The sequence below is a fragment of the Sinohyriopsis cumingii genome, chromosome 15 (genome assembly GCF_028554795.1).
Source record: "Sinohyriopsis cumingii isolate HCF-2022 chromosome 15, ASM2855479v2, whole genome shotgun sequence".
NCBI lineage: Eukaryota > Metazoa > Mollusca > Bivalvia > Unionida > Unionidae > Sinohyriopsis > Sinohyriopsis cumingii.
The window spans coordinates 56,622,819-56,644,938 of NC_142975.1; the positions used below are offsets into that span (position 1 = coordinate 56,622,819).

The 22,120-nt window shown below is 37.6% G+C and overlaps 1 protein-coding gene across 1 annotated transcript in view; it reads left to right on the top strand.

The window, feature by feature from the left end:
• Nucleotides 1-2,382: 2,382 nt before the first annotated feature.
• The window catches only part of LOC149781844 (uncharacterized), a 38,085-nt gene continuing 18,347 nt past the window's right edge, over nt 2,383-22,120 (top strand). Inside the window, exon 1 of the mRNA XM_089936032.1 lies at nt 2,383-2,542. The gene's annotated coding sequence lies outside the window, so the exon portion shown is untranslated. The remainder of the gene's footprint in view (nt 2,543-22,120) is intronic.

Below are 22,120 nucleotides of genomic sequence, written 5' to 3' on the forward strand. Positions count from 1 at the left end.
GTACAACTCTAAATAGCTCCCGGGGCGACGATGACCTTCCTCTGGCGCTCGTGGTTTTGGTGTCCCAAGACCTCTGGCACCTAGGGCAACCGCCCCTCCCTGCCACTACCCTGATAGTGAACGAACGATCCTTGGCTGACCAGGATTGGTTAATAATGTTAGCTATGTTGTAGGAAAAAGAATCGTTTGAGAGCTTATTCTAGCTGTAAGTGAAACAAAATAGAGACACTGTTTTACTGATGGAATTTCAATCCTTTAACAGTCTTGAGCTTGGAACATTCATTACTAAAATTAGCACCTGACTCTTTGGTGCTGAATTGAAAGCACATGTTTCAAACACATGCAGGTCCAGAATCCTTTTCTCTGCACAGAAGCTAACATCCAGGTTTCATCTATACTGATAAATATAGGTTTGATAATGAGCACTCAAAAGATTTTAAGTTATTGAATTTTTAATATCACGATGTTTGAATAGGTTTACTATAGGAACTGAAGTAGTACCGTGAGTCCTGTACCCGTCACACAACATATAAATTAACAGAGTAGCCGAAGGCATAGAACAGCTGATCTCTCATGGTATCAGATAGATTCTCAACTTTCTTCGCTGAATGCTGGTGAGCTGAGATTTTCTTTGCTCATATTGAAAGTTGTTTTTGTTATTGTTGTTCTTGTAGGTGTTACGTGTATATGCTCGAATAAACAGTAACACAGAAAAAGTGAAAACAACAAGCTTTGTAAAATTTAAAAAATAATTTATTTTCATGGAAAAATTCTGTAAAAATAAAAAAAGGAGAGAAACTTATGGTTTCACGAATCAAATCCAAAAATAATCTAAGAATAATCCACGAATTAAACTGCCAAAGTCCTAGTAATAAATGTTCAATAATTTCAAGTTCGAATTCTGATGGAAAATCCAAGATGGATTACGATGACGGATGATGTAGTCAGTACTGTGCTTATCTACAGTTCCTTGTAGAAATACAAATAACGGCACTCCAGTGTTGGAAATCCAAATTAAATTTGTAAGCAATGTCTTTCCCAAATTTCTGTGTGAGCACTCCTCAAAATATTTCCAGAGAAAAAAGAATTAATCGTTTTGAAATCCAACTGATCTGAAGAAAATTATAACTCAAACTCTGGCTACAACAAACTAACTTGACATCAGTGTAAAAAGCCCAAAACTGAGAGAGATCTCTCTAAAATAAATGTTATATTGTATTATAAGACGCAGTTTCGAAATTCCCCCCAGTTGCGAAATCAGAAGGGGGGTCACGTGATCATGTTTATATCTAGCTACGATGTCGTAGCCTCAACCTGTCCACGAGGTACGAGTAAGGGTACTAATATTAGTACTAGTTTATATCACGTACACAGAATAGGGCCTTGATTAGACCAATAATTTTCCCTAAGAAATAAAAAATAAAAAAAGTTATTTAATTACTTTAAATGAAAAATATGGCAAAGTATGGAAGATGTCATTAAAGTGTGTATTGTATTGACATGATATTGAAAAGATGGATCGATATAGTTATTTATGTCAGATCTGTTTCATGCGTTTAGGACACTTGCTGTCGGATTTGTCCAACATACTTCATTTTACTTACAAGTTAAAAAAAAATTGTTTAGATGTTGCCCATTTAGTATCATAACGCATATTAAATGTTTCTTTGGTATTACTGCTACTGAAATAAGTATTTTCATTTATAAACAATGCGAACATCGAGATTTGTTATATTTTGTTAATTAACCATGAATTTTAAACATTTAACAACCCTAACAAGTTTGGTATTGAAATATGCTAAAATTGTGAAACCAGGCCAACGTGCCTTACTCTCCAGTTATATTTTTCATACTTAAATAACATACTTATGTTTCATCTTCTATTACTATTTATTCGTAAGTGATATACGTATGTTAAATTCTCCCAGTCTGCCTTATTTCATCACTTCGTTCCTTATGGTATATACATACACCTGCGAAGCATCATAGCTAATAATTACCTGTCCCTCCTGTAATTAAATGTTTTTTCTATTAGTTCTGTTTCTGTCATACTCTTCTTTATATGCGATTGTAAAACGTTATCGTACATGCTTCCAAAATATAACTTTGTTGTCCTATACCAAACAGCACATTCACTTCATGTACAAAACAATGCGTTCAAAAAAGTACTCTTCAAAACAAACCATGCAATAAAAATAAATCTTTAATTTTTATGCATGTCATACATATTAACCCCAGTTCTGACAGAGTTAAACGCCATTATTATTGCGTCCTCGTTTGGTACTTTTTGAACGGGCCGATCTTATTCTTGTTTGTGCCTGAGTTAGGTTGCTAGTGAAAGCTTTACAACATCCGATAACTCGTCTATATGACCTTGTGGAGGAAAACGGTAAAGGTATGCCAAATGCAGAACAAAATGTCTACCATGTGATGCACATTCTGTACATGTAAAGAGTTTTAGGGATCATTCTAAACAAAGCGAAACAAAATAGACCGTCTGTATCAGATGAACGAATCTGGCATTTTGCAGCTTGTAATGAAGGTAGCTATACCCTACTTCGCCACAGGGGCTCGTTACGGTCAATGGATAGAGGACTGTGGGGTTGGGGGTGGCGGTTCTACCTGTAAGTTAGTAACCACATAAGTTGGATGCCTCCTATATATATATATTGACCGGTACTTTTAATTTTATTTGTAACGAGCGGGGCTTGCGCTCCCTTTTGTTTGTATACTTCCCGTTCCCCGATTAGGTTACGAAAAGTATCAAGGATATAAAAACAATGCATACAAGTTGGACATTTCATTTATCAGTTTACAGTTTGTAACGTGATTGTCGCTATGTGGTCTCCAACACGGTCTCCATATTTGCGTGCGTGTCGCCAGGTGGTCTTTAACGCGATCGCCATATTTACGTGGGAGAGCGGTCCGACTAAACACACTGAGACACGCCAAGGCTGTCTCAAAACACTCACTTACCCATAATACATATATACAGTTAAATAAAGTCAAATAAAAAAGTAATTAGTATAATTATGCATTGTATAATTATCGAATGATATCAGGAGATTTTTTTCCCATGTCAGTAATTACCAAAGGAAGGATCCCAAGACTTACTTTCAGACTCCATGGTACACCACTCCCTCAATACCTCATGCTCTGATAATTCGCGAACCTGCTTATAACACAGGGTCAGGCATGGATCCCATTTTTCAAAACTTGACATTTAAAACATGACACCAATTTGTTGAACTTGAGGAAAATGGTGATCACAATTGGTAACTGAAACTTGAAATATCGCTCATTTTATCATCAGAAATGGTAGATAGGGGCTGGACATTTGAATAAACATTATGAAATTGTCACCAGTTAATAAGAAGTCATAATTATGTTTTACATTTTCTTTCCAAATGACATTCTTAGTATACCATATATAATACCATGCATAACGATATTCAATGAAATTTTAATCAATGAAAAGGTCACTTGCTCCTACAGGAAGTAGTACTTGAATAAATAAAAACCAGTTAAATAAGTTCTTCAACAAGTGACATTTATATTTTAGTTCTACCATTTAGTTATGTCTAAATTTAATAATCATAAATGCAGTGTACCCTCTTGAATTCAAGCGTACAATGTGTCTAACTACAACCATATCTATGAGCATTTCTCTGAGAACCTAATTAAGTGCCAGTCTTGTTTTGGTAGCTGACTTGCAGAAGTATTTGTTGTATTGTTGTACAGAGTTAAAAAATGGCCTCCTTGCTATTGTCACATTAATTGTCTCTTATATGAAATAAAGGATGTGGAACATAAGAAATGGTGAAAGGCATGCCAGTCATACATGCTTAAGATCTTGCAGTCCTGGTAATATGTTGGGTGAACTAATTTCAGTTGATCAGTTGAACACTTATAAATATTATTGTGTACTTAATATAATTAGACTGCCTTAAATTAAGCTACTCAATCATAAATGTGCTCAAATATTATATAGCAAGGCAGCCAAGCGAAATGAATACTTAGTGAAATAAAGAGCTTTGTTTCAAAGATACAGATCATTGTGGAGAAGTGAATTTCAGAAAAATCCTAAATTGGTAGTAAGAGACATCTTGAAGTATGAGAAGAAATTTCAGTATTGCTTACAATCAAATCATGGCATCAGTTTTTTACTTACTGAAAAGTACAAAGATTTAGTTGATGTAGACGACTGTTACACAAAATAAATGTTGCTAGATTTTTTTGTAATTATCGTTTTATGGTGTATCAATTGTTAATCTGCTTCCCTGCTTCAAACTTTGTTCTAACATAACAAGCAGGGAACCAGACTAATCAACAACAACATTCAGTGATGTGATGATACACAAATGTTTTCATGTACACATGAAGGTTATTGAAACCAGTTTCAGTAATGTTAATGATCTTTCACATATTCAGCATCTTGAATAAAAATGTAATTTACACAGAATAATGAACAACTTTGTTAGAAAAATCTCTTATTGATAATTATTCTCAAAGCAATTATGAAACAAGTATTCAGCCATTAAACAGCTGGTTTCTCACCCCCAGGCCCGTTTTGTCAGCAGAAATTGCACAACTTATTTTCTGAGGTCCCTCACATATAGTGTGGCCTTTGTTTTTTGGACTTCATTGTATGCGAGTTATCGAGGCAGAGGTGTAATAATGGCATCCACACTACCTTCGCTACCAAACATAGACCTCGTGACTGTATCACATTTGACCTATGCAGTTCCTACCTTGTTTTGTGGGGCCCCGAGTGGCCGAGTGGTCTAAAGCGCTCTTCGTTACGGATCACTGCCATCTCACCTCTGTCTGCGGCGGTTCGAGTCTAAGACTCAGCCAATGTGGGCATGTGAGAAAGCCTGCCAGTAGCTTCTCGTGGGTCGGTGGTTCTTTCCAGGGTTTTCCGGGTTCTTCCTCCACCATTAATACTGGCCGCCATGTATAGCCTATCGTGCTGAAAAATGGCGTTAAACCCCACAACAACAACAACAACAACCTTGTTTTGTTGGTAAAACTTTGCATTGTCATTTAGATGTTTTGTGCACAAATATTATCTTGCAGAAGGAAACGTGTTTGATAGCCTTTGTCTGAGCTTTCTTGTCATCTGTGGTGAATTCCATATTCTCAGATATTTGCATTTCAATAGCTAGTCTCCGCATTGCTATCAAGTTCTGTTGCCACATGTTCCAGGAATGCTTTGTACGTTTTATATGATTGATGCATCTTTGTTAGTACAGGACCAAGAAAGACAGTATGGTCATTTGTATTTTTCCTCACAACTCTCAGATTTTTGTACACCATTATGTCATAAAAATTTTCCAAACCAAATGTTCAGTTACTATCAGTCATTTGTTTCTTTGTGTTTGTCAAGAAGTGTTTCAGTTAATTATTTGTTCTTTAGTGAAGCAGATAATTGATGGCAGATGTAATTTCTTGTGTTAGTACAGTTTGTATGTAAGGGTGTTTCTGGCGCAGTTAGTTTTGTCTATTTTCCTGGTATTATACTTCTGATTTTATATTGTTCTCAGATCACATGCACAGATATGGAGTCATCTTTTTTTAATTAATGAAAGATTTCTCTTGGTTGCTACTTGTTCAAATTTTGTTCATTTTTTTCTATGGGTTTTTAAATTTTTGGATTTTTGGTTGTTAGACTTGTTCTTATGAATGTTTTCACATGCGATTGCGAAGTTTCTGGTTGAATTCCTTGCTATTCAAACAGAGCGATATTGCTGAAGGTTTGACCAAAATTATTTACAAAGTATGAAACCCATTTCTAAAAAGTTGGATCTCTTTTGAGCGTCATGTATAACGTGCTTAAGATGACAGTGCTTTTCTCAGCAGGTTGTGGTTTGAGAAGTTCACACACAGTATACCTGACCTTGCATCTTTTCTTAAGGCAGTACTTCTGATTTTTGTACTCAATATTTATCAAGTGTCCATTTTTAACCTAAAATATTAATTTAACAGTGTTGCCCTTTGCAGTATCCCATATTCAGTAATTGTCATAAAATTCACAAGGGAAAAGACTCTCCTGATGTTACTCTATAATTATACAATGCATAATTATACTGATTACATGTACTTCTTATTTGACTTTATTTAATTATATATATATATATATATATATATATATATATATATATATATATATATATATATATATATATCGTGGGTATGTGATAGTGTATTGGGACAGTCTTGGGATCTTTACTTTGGCAGTTGCCAACAAGGGAAAACACTCTGTTGATGTTACTTGATAATTATACAAAGCATAACTATCCTGATCACTTTTTTTACTTTATTTAATTCTATATATGTATCCTGAGTAGTTGAGAGTGTTTTGGGACAGTCTTATGGTAGTCTTGGAGTGGTTAGTCACCACTTCCACAAATTTAAATCTAATTGAATATACTTTTTTTGCTGTCTTTATCCTGATGGAATCAAAATCTGACAGTAGCAAATGGACACATTTTCATGTTCCATTCATCTGGTTGGAATGTGATGGAAGCCAGTAATGCCGAAATGGGATTAGGTTGAAGAATGTTTCCTTAATGAAACAAATAAAAAATATACTAATATTTAGATAGCATCATTTCAGTCAAGATGTTTATCATCCTTTTAACCAATTTTAGCATTCCCAGCTTCAACTGCATTCTGACCAGCTAAAATGTAGGTCTTTGGAACTTGAAAATATGTCCGTTTGCTTGTGTGAGCATTTCAGTTTAATCAAAAAGAGACATCAGAGTAAATAAAGTCTGACATTATTTTGTGGAAATGCTTCAATATATGCTGCCAAGTGCTTGACATATTCTTGAAAATTTGCATGCTTATACCAGTGTCAGTCAAAATTGCTACATGTGGCCATTATTTAGGCAGTAAGATGTAGCATCAAAACATATCTTACATTGTAGGACTAAGACAACAAATGTCATGTACTTTGTTATTGTTGATAAGCTCTGATTAATTTCCTAAATTCTCCTACCTTTGGGAAATACATCCATTTATACATGTGTATACAAGATTTACTGGTACACCTTTTCATTCCTTTTTAAAAATTTAAATAGAAATATTAAAACTAAAACTTGCAAATAATTGTTGCATACAACAATTTAACTGAAATGGACTGTTCTAGAAACCAGAAAAGGACAGTGAACAGTCTGTCTGATTGTTTATTCAGTATTGACAACTTTCATTTGTTTTGAAATGCTATCATCATCATCATTGGCGACTCAGTCTCGAGAGACCATGCGAATAGCACCCTTGGGGTGTTGTCTGTCTCTGGGATGTTGGCATCGTCTGCTGTGACTGCAGGCCTATACGCAAGTGACAGTCCCTATTGCAGTTGGTGCAGACATACTGGGAAGTCTGAGTTACTGTGTTTGCTGCTGTGTTCTTCTTTCTCTCACGTTTCTCTGCCGCTATGGGGGTGCTCACCAATTAATATGTACTTTAGAGAGAGTGACGTATGTAAGGTGAAGTAGTTTGCATTTAAAACATGCACATTGGAGAGAATGTTGGCATACCTATATGCTACAGTAATGTAATGTGTTTGATATTTCTTTGGATATTGTAGTTTTGGAAATTTTACATGATTTAAGCACACTGCTAACTAAAATGACTGCTTCGTTATGTTAAAAAATCAGCCTGAATTAGTCTAAAGTACACTATACATAGCAGCTATTAAAATAGAGAAAATGAATTTTGCCAGACTAGACAATACCAGCTTCTGAAAGTGCAATGAATGAATTACCAAATATATATAATGTAAAAAAAGTTATCTTCTTTTTTTTTAGAATTTACCTCTGAAGTTCAGGAAGTGAAAATGACCAAGTAGAGCTAGCACTTTTTTTAAAGGTGCATATTTGAAGTAAGGCCAAGCTGTATACTCTATAACCCATAGTACACTCATCAATCATACACCAAAATAAAGGGAATTAAAGGTTCTTTTAATTATACCTAAGATATGCAAGGTCTTTTTTAAATAGCCAGTATAACCAGTGAAGAAAGCCAGGGAAATTCTTTTTCTTTAAAATCCTAACCCTATGGAAAATGCGAAACTGTATAGCGCCACCAAACTGGCCTCTCCTCGCATCAGCGACTGGTATACCCTTGTTTACTGTCAGTCTCCAGGTGCCTTGGTCCTTGGCCAGCACTTCCCAGCCATCGGGTGAAATGTTGCATACCTTCATGTCCCTCTTGCACACTTCCTTGAAATGGAGTGAGGGGCGGCCGACTCATGCCAGTGGCCAGCTGTCCATATAGGATGTCCTTTGGCAGCCTTCCATCCTCCATGCATCGGATGTGTCCCAGCCATCAAAGGTGGCATTTGCTCAGCAGTAAGTACATGCTGGGGGTACTTGCACACTGCAGGATCTTGCTGTGTGGGACACGGTCTTGCTAGCTGATTTTCAGGATGCATTTTAGGCACCGAATATGGAAGGAGTTGAGTCGGCGCCCTTGCCTCATGTAGGTACCCCAGGTCTCACTTCCATATAGAAGGGTGCTGAGAACGCAGGCCTGATAGACTTGGACTTTGGTGTGCTCTGTCAGTGCGTTGTTTTCCCACACCCTCTTCGTTAGTCTTGCCATGATGGTGTTTACCTTTCCAAGCCTTCTGTCCAGCTCCATATCAAGCAAGAGAGTATTGCTGATGGTTGAGCCCAGGTAGGTACAGATGTTGACTGCTTCCAGGGTGACACCATCGATTTTGATGGAAGGGGCAATAGTGGTATCTTGCACGCTGACATTTGTCTTTTCCAGGCTGATGGTGAGACCAACTGCATGCAGGCATCAGCGAAACGGTCTCCCTATCTGGAGGGCTTCCTCAGTGTGGGTCACAAGAGCTGCGTCATCTGCAAAAAGCATCTCCCTGATGAGCACAGCTCTCACTTTGGTCTTTGAGCGCAGTCGTGCCAGGTTGAACAGCCTCCCATCAGACCTGGTGTGTTGATATATGCCATCAGTGGACGAGTCAAAGGCGTAGGACATCAGCAGAGAAAAGAAGATCCCGAAAAGGGTTGGCGCCAGCACGCAGCCCTGCTTCACACCACTGTTAATTGGGAAGGAGGTTGAGGAGGATCCATCATACAGGACTGTTCCCTTCATATCTGCATGGAAAGAGATTATCATGCTGCGGAGTTTTGGGGGGGCAACCAATCTTACTGAGAAGTTCAAATAGGCCCTTCCTGCTGACCAAGTCAAAAGCCTTGGTGAGGTCGATGAACATCATGTAGATATGTTGACCTTGCTTTCTGCTCTTCTCTTGGAGTTGTTGTTGGGAGAAGATCATGTCTGTCGTCGACCTGCCTGCTCTGAAGCCACACTAGGACTCCAGGTACACATGGTCCGCCAGCAACTGCAGCCTGTTGAGTATGATGCAGGCGTACACTTTACCAGCGATGCTCAGGAGCGAGATCCCTCTGTAATTATTACAGTCACTGCGGTCGCCCTTGTTTTTGTAAAGGGTCACAATTGTGGCTTCGCACGTGTCTTTGGGGACTGCTCCTTTTTCCCAGCAGAGGCAAAGTAGCTCATGCAATGGTTGAAGCAATGTTGGTTTCCCACTTTTGATAGCTTCGGGCGGGATGCTGTCACTACCTGGTGCTTTGTCGTTTGGGAAGGAGTTGATTGCTTTACTGAGCTCCTCTAAGGTTGGCACTTTGTCGAGCTCCTCCATGGTGGGCAGATTCTTTATGCTGCTGAGGGCTGCATCAGTGACTGACGTTTCTTGGGAGTATAGCTCTAAGTATTGCTCCACCCATCCAGCTATCTGTTGCCCACAGTCTGTGATCTTCTCCCCCATCAGAGATTTCAGGGGAGCGACCCCTTTCATTGTAGGGCCTAGCACCTCCTTGATGCCACTGTACATACCTTGGATGTTTCCGGACTCGGCACTGCGCTGGATCCCTTCACACATTTGTTGCCAGTATTCGTTCGCGCACTGTCTAGCGATGCGTTGGGTGTGTTGCTTCTGGCACTTCTGAGAGCAGCAAGCGTCCATTCATTAGGGCATTTTTTGTAAGCTATGAAGGCTTTTTGTTTCTCCTTGATTAGTGGTTCCATCCTTGATAGGTGTGCGTTGAACCAGTCATGGCTGGGTCGTTCCTTCTTGCCAAACGTGGACATAGCTGTGCTGTAGATGGCACCCTTCATGGCATTCCACTTTGCTGTAGCATCGTGCTCTGGCAGGTCCCGGAGAGCCTTGTCCAGGGCGGACACATACTCCTCCACCTTGGAGGGGACCGACATCTGCACAGTGTTTATGCAAGGGCGACCTTTTGGTTTAGAGCGGTGTAGTGTGTGTGGCTGTAGTCGCACCCTGCTGCTCACGAGGGCATGTTCGGAGTCGCAATCTGCACTGTGGTAGGTTCTGATGGAGAGGACGCTGTTAAGGGCAGAGTGCCTGGTGATGACCAAGTCGAGTTGGTGCCAGCGATGAGACCTGGGGTGTTTGCGTGACACTTTGTGTTGTGGCTTACACTTGAAGAAGGTGTTTGTGACGCACAGGCCATGGTAGGTGCATAGCTCCAGCAGTTTTTGACCATTTTCGTTGGTCTTTCCAGTGCCACGATATCTGAGGCAGGTAGGCCATGACTCGTGGTCTGCACCTACTCTGGCATTAAAGTTGCCGAGGAGGAATAGTGGTTCATGTTTGGAGTATCCTTTGATCTGTTTGTCCAGCTGCCCATAGAACTGATCCTTTGTGTCTTCTGAAGACGTGAGGGTGGGGGCATAGACACTGATGATGTTGACAGGACCTGCAGCAGTGGTGAGGCGGATGGACAAGAGACGCTCAGTACCCCCTGTGGGAGGTTCAACTGATGCCAGGAGATTGTTTTTGATGGCGAAGCCCACTCTGTGCTGGCGGGGCTCTTCGGGTTCTCGACCCTTCCAGAAGAAGGTGTAGTTTTCCTCTCTGAGGGAGCCACTAGAGGCGAGCCTGGTTTCCTGGAGGGCAGCTATGCTGATATTTAGTCTGGTGAGTTCTCTATCAACGATGGCCATCTTTCTGGTGTCGTCCACTTCCCTGAGGTCGTTGGAGATGCCTATGCACATGGTGCACACATTCCAGCTTGCAAATCAAAGAACTGGTGTCTTCTTTATTGGTTTCTTGTTTCTTTTGTCTGGTGTGGAATTTCCGTCTGCTTGTCATTCTGAACAACACGCTGAGCTCCAGACACCCACTGGAGCAGGCAGACAGTGGCGGGTCAACACCTTATTGACCGGGGACTGCCTGGCTTGACGTGGGCGGTAGTTGGCCAGTTGGACACGATGATCCCTCCCACCGTCAAAGCTGACCCATGTCGCCCCTTCTCTACGCCAATCGGGTGGGACTTATAACCCATGAACTGTCAGCTTCTGTGTTGTTTCCTCACTCAGTAGCAAGACTGGAGTGTCCTCACCAGGGTGCAAGCCGGGGCGTGGAGTATGGAGATCCTGAAATGTTAACAAGATAATAATATAAGGGACTGACTCCAAGGTGAGAATCTAGTTTGAAATTATAAGTTTGATGAATGAAATGACTAAGCGTTGTGCTTTTCTTAATGCTTTATATTTCTAAAAGGAGTAGGGGAGTGCAAAGAAATACTTTATGTATGACATATCTTGGTAGAAGTACTAATTAGTACACCTTGGCCCTAGCTACAATGTCAGCCTGAACAAGTTGACGGAGGTAGGGGTACTAATATGTGTTTAAAAATTGGTTGTTGGTAGGTTGGCCACTGACAAAACTCAAGATAGTTATGCTCAGGGTATTTTGAGAAATACTTTTTTTTATAAGTAACCTATACATTTGGGGATATTTGTTTTATCAATTTGAAGTAAAATCAACAAGCAATTTATTTCTGTACAAAATGAAAATTCAGGAGACATTTAAATTATTGTGAATTAAAATATAGATAATCCTAAATATCCTATCACAAGTCCAACAGTATAGAATGTCCTATCACAAGTCCAGCAGTATAGAATGTTCCAAATCAATTCAAATAGTCTTGACAGGGCTTTCAGTGACCTGAGCTTCCAGGTCAAATATGCATGAAATTCTCAAAGAATTTTCTGTTTCTCCTTGTGATGTGTATCTCTGTGTTGTACCTCATTTTCCCCATGACACTCCTATCTTTTCCTATTCAGGTCGGCCAGCATTCAAGAAGGCTAAACTTTAGTAAAAAGGCATGAATCCAATGTGACTAATTAATCGTTATCATTGCAATTATCTTCTGAAGAGGACTACCACTCAGATGTAATTCAAGGAAAACATTTTGTTGAGCGTGTCTTTTCTGGGCAGCTTCAAAAAGTCTTGGCTTGCCTGGGAACTTTAATAGCCTGAAGTGGTTGAACACATGAGAAAGTATGTTGAATAATTTACATCACAATGAACAATGACAAAGAATCACACAACAGGTCTTTTGATATGGGCCTTCTAAACTTCTCACCTTAGTCTGTATAAACTTGGCATTCTGCTCAGAAGCCAAGTAATGTTCTTGGCTTTTATGATCATCTAAATTGGACTTCTGCTCAGAAGCCATGTAAAGTGCATTTATTTGAAGCCTACTTCACTGCTAAATTATACTGATGAAAAGGTTGCTAATTGAATGTGAATTTTTGAATTATCTAATGGTCATTGAAAATATTAAGACACAGTATATTTTTAGAAAAATTAGCTTGTATATTGGCCACCTAAAATTACCCATCTCTAATTGTAATAGTCAACATTCATGGTCTTTGGTTTATCGAAAATTATTATTTTTACAATTATTAAGAATATAATCAGTGATTTTCTTTGTAATCATGATTACACTTCGTGATTACACTGCCAATAAAGGATGGTTGCGATCATAGAACTTCTGAAATGAATGATTATAATTACAGCTCTTACTGTAATATATTATAATCGATTATGATTACAGTCATAATTAACCCCTTGCCTGCTCATGATGGATTCTTAAATCTAGACTGGCTGTGTTGAACTTGCCATTTTAATTGTTGATCACACCTGTGATTTTGGTACATAATACAATGCAACTCGATGCTAACAGTTTTGAGTTTATTATAAATGTTAATATATGTATATTAATAGTTGACATTTATTCAGAGATCTCGCTAGGATTTTAAAACTAGGAGTCCAGGACTCCCATTTTGGTTTTTAAAAAAAGTCCCACCATCAAAAGTTGCAGTCCCTTCCTTCCTACAGAATCAACACAGACGTGAGTGCATCTATTTTTAGAATGAGAGGTTTTCGTAATGTAATCACTCACTTTAATATAGCTTCATTACAAGTCCATTGACAGGATTGCAAATTTATGTGTTATTTATTTGTCTACGTCCTTGTAGTAATGTTAGGCAATGGTAAATAGTATCTGATTTGCTGTTTTTTTCCCGTATTTTGGGAAATACGTGTCAAGTCAAAAAACAGCTTAGACCTTAAAGCGTATCTCGCAAATTCCAAAACATAGCATTGTCCCATACATTTCTGACCTACATAATTTGCATTTTAAAGTTAAATCTTTAATAATAAAAAAATACCTTGGCTTTGCTTTCAATGATTTGTATATTTTTCTGAAAATATTTGCCCAGTGATTTACGAAAACAGACAATCTAATAAACTGGTACATCCCAGACTTACCGAAGTATGCCATTATTTCCGGTTAGGCCTACTGATTCACTTACAGTTTCAAACAAATTTTATGATGAAATAGTGTACAAGAGGCAGCTAACACATATCCAGATCACCAGTTCTGATCTTAAAACACATGTCTATGTTTTATCATCAAAGGATATCATGCAGGAAATTGATAGTTGCTACTTTACTCGGAAAAGGGTTATGGTCAGTCAGCTATCAAAACATATGCTTGTGAATGGGCAACAGCTTGTTTGTCAACGTAACTGATAACAAAACTAGGCCTAGCTACTGATATCTTGATGAATACATTTCGCTACAACACTAGAACTAACCAGGCTAAGGCGAGGGGCATTTAAAAAAAAAGTATGGTCAGTCTGTGTACCTCTAAAATAGCTCTTGTTCGTCCGTCAGAGTGATACTGAATTTTGTCAATCCAAGTAAGGACTTATTCCAAACACTAAGCTACTGTCTTATCCGAACTATCAATTCTAACAGCTTTAGCACTCTTCTCAATCTTGTTACAATCTTCGTAAGTTTGCCGTTTAACCCCAAAATACTTATCCAAATTTACGAATGGCATTCTGTCTAAGTCTCAACATGTTTTGATTCTGAGGTCATGTGCACTACTTATTCCAATACATTCGAAAATGAACACAATAACGAAAGCTAAAGTTGTTTATTTGATGTACTTTTGTAAATGACCGCATGTACATCTCTGTGTTATTCTGACTCTGAATTCAATCACTGTAAATATAAGTACATTTTCCCACCTGGCCGCCAGTCAAAGCCTTTGAATATGCCGCCCAGCTATTGCATCATGTTCTTTTTGATGTACTCTTACAATGGCAACATGTATGTACATCAAGGGGTCTTTCAGTCACTGAATTCTGTCATTGTAAATATCAGCACAGCTAATTGATCAACACATTTTCCCACAAAGCACGTGGCTGAAGCAGGACTGGCAAGTCTTTGAATTTTGCCACATGCCTATTACATGCGTACGGAGGACTCCTGCCTCAGCGATTTTCTACGTCCCAGATCAGAAATTGGCACCCAAATATGCGTAATTAAGCGTTTCTGAGATCTATGTTTATTAATACACGAATATCTGAAATCGACTTTAAAATGCATGTCAAACACTGTTTAATTAAGGCCCTGTGCAGTTTGTATGACAACTTACATTTCTATGTATGTACGTGTAAACTTCTATATAACAAAGTTAACAAACAGTTGCAAGATATCTACAGTTTGTTAGAAAACAAAGAAAACCACTACTTAACATGCATATTTTTTAGGTGAAAAAGACCAGCAACAGGCCTGTTATTTTTTGGGCCCAATCCTTTGATTGAGCCACAAATTTATTACTTGTACTTTTTCAGTGCCAAGTAGAATTCTGCCTCATCTTGAAAATGTTTGACCTTAAATCTCTTGGCTTGTTTTCCAACATGACATCCCTTTGATTGAGCCGTATCGAGTGATATTTGTTCAGTGGCAGGTAATAGAGGGTATTTATTTGATCTTGCCACACACTTGACATGTATTCAATTGCAACCTTTAATAGATTTCACAGACTGTATGATCAAAATGTTACTTACAGAGCGCAAGCTCAGTCTCTACATAAGCACCTGCATATGACAGCAAGGTCAAGAAAAGGGGGTCAGACAATATTTATGATGACTAGACCATGACAATTTAATAGAAGATGAATTCTTGGACCTTGTACCAGATGACGTTAAGTAGTGACATTTATAGGTTACTGTGAATTTTCAAAAATGTATACTTAACTTTCATGGAATTAACATATTATGGGACATTGTGAATCAAATCATTCTAAACTATTTTTATACCGCTATGTGATCTATAATTGAATTCATGGATTTATCATATACTTGGATTTAAAATGTAAAGCATTGTGGATTTTAGTTAATTAAATTAGAACAAATTGTAAGTTGTTTAATTTATTTGTGACTTACCGGGTATTCCACTCAATAATACAAGTATGTTTTACACTGTTTTATTGTTAATTTTCCTATTTTCCTATCTACAAGTTGGGCTTTTTTATTTTTCCACAATGCAATGCTGACTCACTGACAAGCCACTCTTTCAGATGGGTCTGCCATGTTTTATGTATATCTATCTTCCTGGTACAGGATTTTATCTAATTTTTATAATTCTTATTCATGACTAATGTGTACAGAATATCTTTAGTTCAGCCTGACCTATGTGACCTGAGTATAGTATGACACAGGATTTATAAATAAACGTATGCGTTGACATTTAGTAATAATAATCTTAATAATAAGACTTAAAATGGTGCCTGTGGCATAGCTTCTTGGTGACTGATGGGATATCAATGTTTCCAGAATAATTCTGCAACTTTCCATTGTTTGCGCGAGGTCACATGAATATTCTTAATTGTTGCAAAATCAATAATGTATGATGTCTTGTTGGGTCTATTACGAAGAACTTGTTGGTTTTGCTTCTTTTCTGTTTCCTGAGTTTTTGACCATAGAGTCGTAACACTTGCAAAATACACTCCAACTTGTACACTTTGACCACTGAAAAAATACACTTTTGCATGCCATTCGTGCCAGTATCAACTAACAACAAAACAGTTCAGGTTTGTACACATTTAATACAATTTCCATTTGATGTTGTACCTGATCATTAAGACTGACTGGTACCCTGTATATGTTTACTAAAATTTTCACAGCTTTAGCTCTAAACAAGACTCATAATATTGAACTCTTGCTTCCAAAGTCATCTGTGTAAACATGTTGTTTTCAATTTGCAACCATGGACAAAAGTTAAGCACACAACATAAATTAAATATACATAACATCGTACATGTGTACAAATAAAGTAAAAAGGGTCTGTAATAAATCTTCACCAGTACATTAAATTTCACCTCACTTTGGTTACTTGGAAATAAAATTTTAATCCAGCAGAATCGAAGAATCTAAATGTGCAGTTCTCTTAATTTGTACAATTTCATGTATCATTGTGCCAGAAAATACATGAGTAAGTTAAAAGTTAAGAAAATACTTAACATATCCCCAAAATGCAAAGAGCTAAATTTGTATTCTAAATTCTATACATTGATGCTAGTGATCACCAAAGGAGCCGCCAAAATAAGTTTATAACTCTTAAGCTGGCTATCAGTTTTGTTAAAATTACATATCTAGTGATTGAAAAGTTATGAAATAGTTATATGGTTTACCTATTTTGGTCTAAAAGTTGATATAATTTTGTTGTGTACCATGTTCTTGAGCCTGTCAAAATGATGTCAATACATGTAATTGCTTCCACCATGTTGGCAATTCATCTTTTGTTTTAACATGCACTAACAAACCTGACCCACTCAATTCAAAACTGTTTCAGGCAAAGCAAATCAGTTAAAATTTTGAAAATTGTGTTAGAAAGAGGTTTCAAACGTAGCTTTTTCTGAAGATGCATGCCTTTTGCATGTATAAGCAGGTTAATAAGATCAGATGTAATTTCGCAATTCAACTCTGTTACAAACCTCAAAATGAATGTTAAAATTAGAATAAGGCCAGATACACAAGATTTTGGCATATGTTTTTGCTTTGCATAAATACCCATTATTCCTAATTCCATATAAGAAGTGATCACATGAGTACAAATTATGCTGCAAAATAGACCTGTTTTGGAAACTTGGTCCAGTGTTATTTTCCCAAAGCTGTTTTATCTCTCTCCCCATCTCCTCCATCCCACACACACAAGCATAACCACTTAAAATACTTAAAAATACCAGACACTCATTTCCACATGCAAAAATGATTATGTTATAAAGGGGGAAGTCTGGCTGAAAAAAGACTGGTATAAAAGCTGAAAACAAGACTGTATGGTATAACACCAGAATGATCACCCTATTTGTAGACTGGTTTGCCAGTACTGCATGATGATCTTATTGTCTTAAGTACAGAAAAATCATAGGGTAGAAAATGCATACTTTATTACCTTTCAAAATTTGGCGTTTAAAATTTTAATGAAAAGAAGGCCCTGGCTCCATTTCTACTTGTCGCAAAACTATTTTCATGCAGCATTGAAACTGCTGTGCTTTAAATGTACACAAAAAAAAAGAAATATAACATTGCTTTGCGTTTCAACAAAATCTGTAAAAGGCATGGTAATCATTATCGCCAGAGGGCACCTTCAGCATGCTTTTAGCTTTTTGTTGTTGTTGTTGTAGGGTTTAACACCATTTTTCAGCACACAATAGGCTATACATGGCGGCCAGTATTAATGGTGGAGGAAGAACCCGGGAAATCCCCGGAAAGAACCACCGACCCACGAGAAGCTACTGGCAAGCTTTCTCACATACCTACATTGGCCGAATCTGAGACTTGAACCCATGCAAACAGAGGTGAGATGGCAGTGATCCGTAACGGAGAGCGCTTTAGACCACTCGGCCACTCGGGGCCCCTTTAGCTTTTTGAAGGACAACCTTATGTTTACCACATTGTAGCATTTAGTTTATTATAATAATAAAAATAAAATAATAATAATAGATCATTATTATATTTTTTTATATTATTATTATTATTATTATTACATGTATTATTATTGTACTTGATGAAATTGATACATTCGTTTAGGAGAAAAATGTCAGCACAGTAAACATTCATTCTATTTTTTATCATCTTTAATACATTTTATAAATAACATACAAAGCTTTAACTACCCAGTATAAGACGTCCAGTTATACAGTACATGTTATTTATGATTTTCACATTCATGTAATAACAATAGAAAATGTTCATCAAATAGCTTGAGTGACAGTCTGTCTATACACGTTGTGAAATATAAACACTTCTCAAATAATGCAGTTGGTTGTAATTTCTTTGATAAATCAGCAGTAATCGGCAGGTGAGTTAGAATAAAGAAATTTTACAAAACCAGACTATTGTCTGCAAAGAGAATTAAAGTTTGGAAAGATAATCCCTTTAGTAATATGTACTTAGTGAAGTGTAAAACCCTATTCACTGATTATACATGTACACAGTGCACAAGCAGTTGAAATAAATAAAGACCTCTGTACATCATCACATGTTGTACACAGTGCACAAGCAGTTGAAATAAGACCTGTACATCATCACATGGTGTACACATTGCACAAGCAGTTGAAATAAATAAAGACCTCTGTACATCATCACATGGTGTACACAATGCACAAGCAGTTGAAATAAATAAAGACCTCTAAACATCATCACATGGTGTAAACAGTGCACAAGCAGTTGAAATAAATAAAGACCTCTGTATATCATCACATGGTGTAAACAGTGCACAAGCAGTTGAAATAAATAAAGACCTCTGTACATCATCACATGTTGTACACAGTGCACAAGCAGTTGAAATAAGACCTGTACATCATCACATGGTGTACACATTGCACAAGCAGTTGAAATAAATAAAGACCTCTGTACATCATCACATGGTGTAAACAGTGTACAAGCAGTTGAAATAAATAAAGACCTCTGTACATCATCACATGGTGTAAACAGTGCACAAGCAGTTGAAATAAATAAAGACCTCTATACATCATCACATGGTGTAAACAGTGCACAAGCAGTTGAAATAAATAAAGACCTCTGTATATCATCACATGGTGTAAACAGTGTACAAGCAGTTGAAATAAATAAAGACCTCTGTATATCATCACATGGTGTAAACAGTGCGCAGGCAGTAGAAATAAATAAAGACCTCTGTACATCATCACATGGTGTAAACAGTACACAAGCAGTTGAAATAAATAAAGACCTGTACATCATCACATGGTGTAAACAGTGTACAAGCAGTTGAAATAAATAAAGACCTCTGTACATCATCACATGGTGTAAACAGTGTACAAGCAGTTGAAATAAATAAAGACCTCTCTATATCATCACATGGTGTAAACAGTGTACAAGCAGTTGAAATAAATAAAGACCTCTGTATATCATCACATGGTGTAAACAGTGCGCAGGCAGTAGAAATAAATAAAGACCTGTACATCATCACATGGTGTAAACAGTACACAAGCAGTTGAAATAAATAAAGACCTGTATATCATCACATGGTGTAAACAGTGTACAAGCAGTTGAAATAAATAAAGACCTCTGTACAGCATCACATGGTGTAAACAGTGCACAAGCAGTTGAAATAAATAAAGACCTCTGTACATCATCACATGGTGTAAACAGTGCACAAGCAGTTGAAATAAATAAAGACCTCTGTACATCATCACATGGTGTACACAATGCACAAGCAGTTGAAATAAATAAAGACCTCTATACATCATCACATGGTGTAAACAGTGTACAAGCAGTTGAAATAAATAAAGACCTCTGTACATCATCACACGGTGTAAACAGTGCACAAGCAGTTGAAATAAATAAAGACCTGTATATCATCACATGGTGTAAACAGTGTACAAGCAGTTGAAATAAATAAAGACCTCTGTACATCATCACACGGTGTAAACAGTGCACAAGCAGTTGAAATAAATAAAGACCTCTGTATATCATCACATGGTGTAAACAGTGCACAAGCAGTTGAAATAAATAAAGACCTGTACATCATCACATGGTGTAAACAGTGTACAAGCAGTTGAAATAAAGACCTCTGTATATCATCACATGGTGTAAACAGTGCACAAGCAGTTGAAATAAATAAAGACCTCTGTACATCATCACATGGTGTAAACAGTGCACAAGCAGTTGAAATAAGACCTGTACATCATCACATGTTGTACACAGTGCACAAGCAGTTGAAATAAGACCTCTGTACATCATACATGGTGTACACAGTGCACAAGCAGTTGAAATAAATAAAGACCTCTGTACATCATCACATGGTGTAAACAGTGCACAAGCAGTTGAAATAAGACCTCTGTACATCATCACATGGTGTAAACAGTGCACAAGCAGTTGAAATAAGACCTCTGTACATCATCACATGTTGTACACAGTGCACAAGCAGTTGAAATAAGACCTCTGTACATCATACATGGTGTACACAGTGCACAAGCAGTTGAAATAAATAAAGACCTCTGTACATCATCACATGGTGTAAACAGTGCACAAGCAGTTGAAATAAGACCTCTGTACATCATCACATGGTGTAAACAGTGCACAAGCAGTTGAAATAAGACCTCTGTACATCATCACATGGTGTAAACAGTGTACAAGCAGTTGAAATAAATAAAGACCTCTGTACATCATCACATGGTGTAAACAGTGCACAAGCAGTTGAAATAAATAAAGACCTCTATACATCATCACATGGTGTAAACAGTGCACAAGCAGTTGAAATAAATAAAGACCTCTGTATATCATCACATGGTGTAAACAGTGTGCAGGCAGTAGAAATAAATAAAGACCTCTGTACATCATCACATGGTGTAAACAGTACACAAGCAGCTGAAATAAATAAAGACCTGTACATCATCACATGTTGTACACAGTGCACAAGCAGTCGAAGTAAATAAATACCTGTACATCATCACATGGTGTACACATTGCACAAGCAGTCTAAGTAAATAAAGACCTCTGTACATCATCGCATGGTATTAATCAACTTTGGGCACACATGTAGCGCCACTTGTGTTCATAGAAATTATATCAAGCCGATAAACAATCACTTTTGTTAGTGAGACACAAAATGAGCAGTTCGCATTGGAAAGATAATCCCTTTAATCGTATTTATTAACGAGCATAGCAGTTGCTGTCCCAGTGAAGGAGCACACTGCTAAGTTGTAACAGGCAAAGACCTCTGCTTCTTATATCAGGATCATATTTGACTGTTTTTCTTGGTGAGTCACAGGGGAGCATTTTGCAGCAGAAAAAGGGCAATTTATTAGAAAAAAAAGTCAAAGTGGGATGTAAAAAACATGTAGGCCTGGGGGAAAATGGCCAGGCATGATAAAATAAGTCAGGTTTGGGAATAAAATAATAAGGCATGATGTCGTTCAAAAATGTTCTGTTGGAAATACTGTGCTTTAAACTAGGGGTGTCAAACATACAGCCCACAGGCCAGATATGGCTTTCCAGACTCATTAGTCCAGCCCACAGACCAGGTCTCTTAGTGTCAAATTTGTATGCTGATCGTTGTTCATATGTATGGCTCTTGTGAAGTACATTTATATCAAATCTGGCCTGCGACTGCGACTGCAACTGAGTTTTGACACCACTACTTAAAACTGATCCATTTCTGTGTTTATTTGCCTGTCAAGATAGTGCACTGTTATTGAACCTTCATTCACATTCTGCTGTCGAGGGTCTCAGAGCAACCATGATTTTGAACAGTTTTCCCACTTCATGTTCACGTGTGGAATTCTTATTAATTGTGGCACGCACCTCTGCTTTTGGATCACTGACTGTTTGTCTTCCACTTCAGATTGGTCTACTGTTTGTATTTTATCATGATCATGTGAAGGGTTGGGGGGGAGGCTTGATGCAGAACATTTCATATTTAGAATAT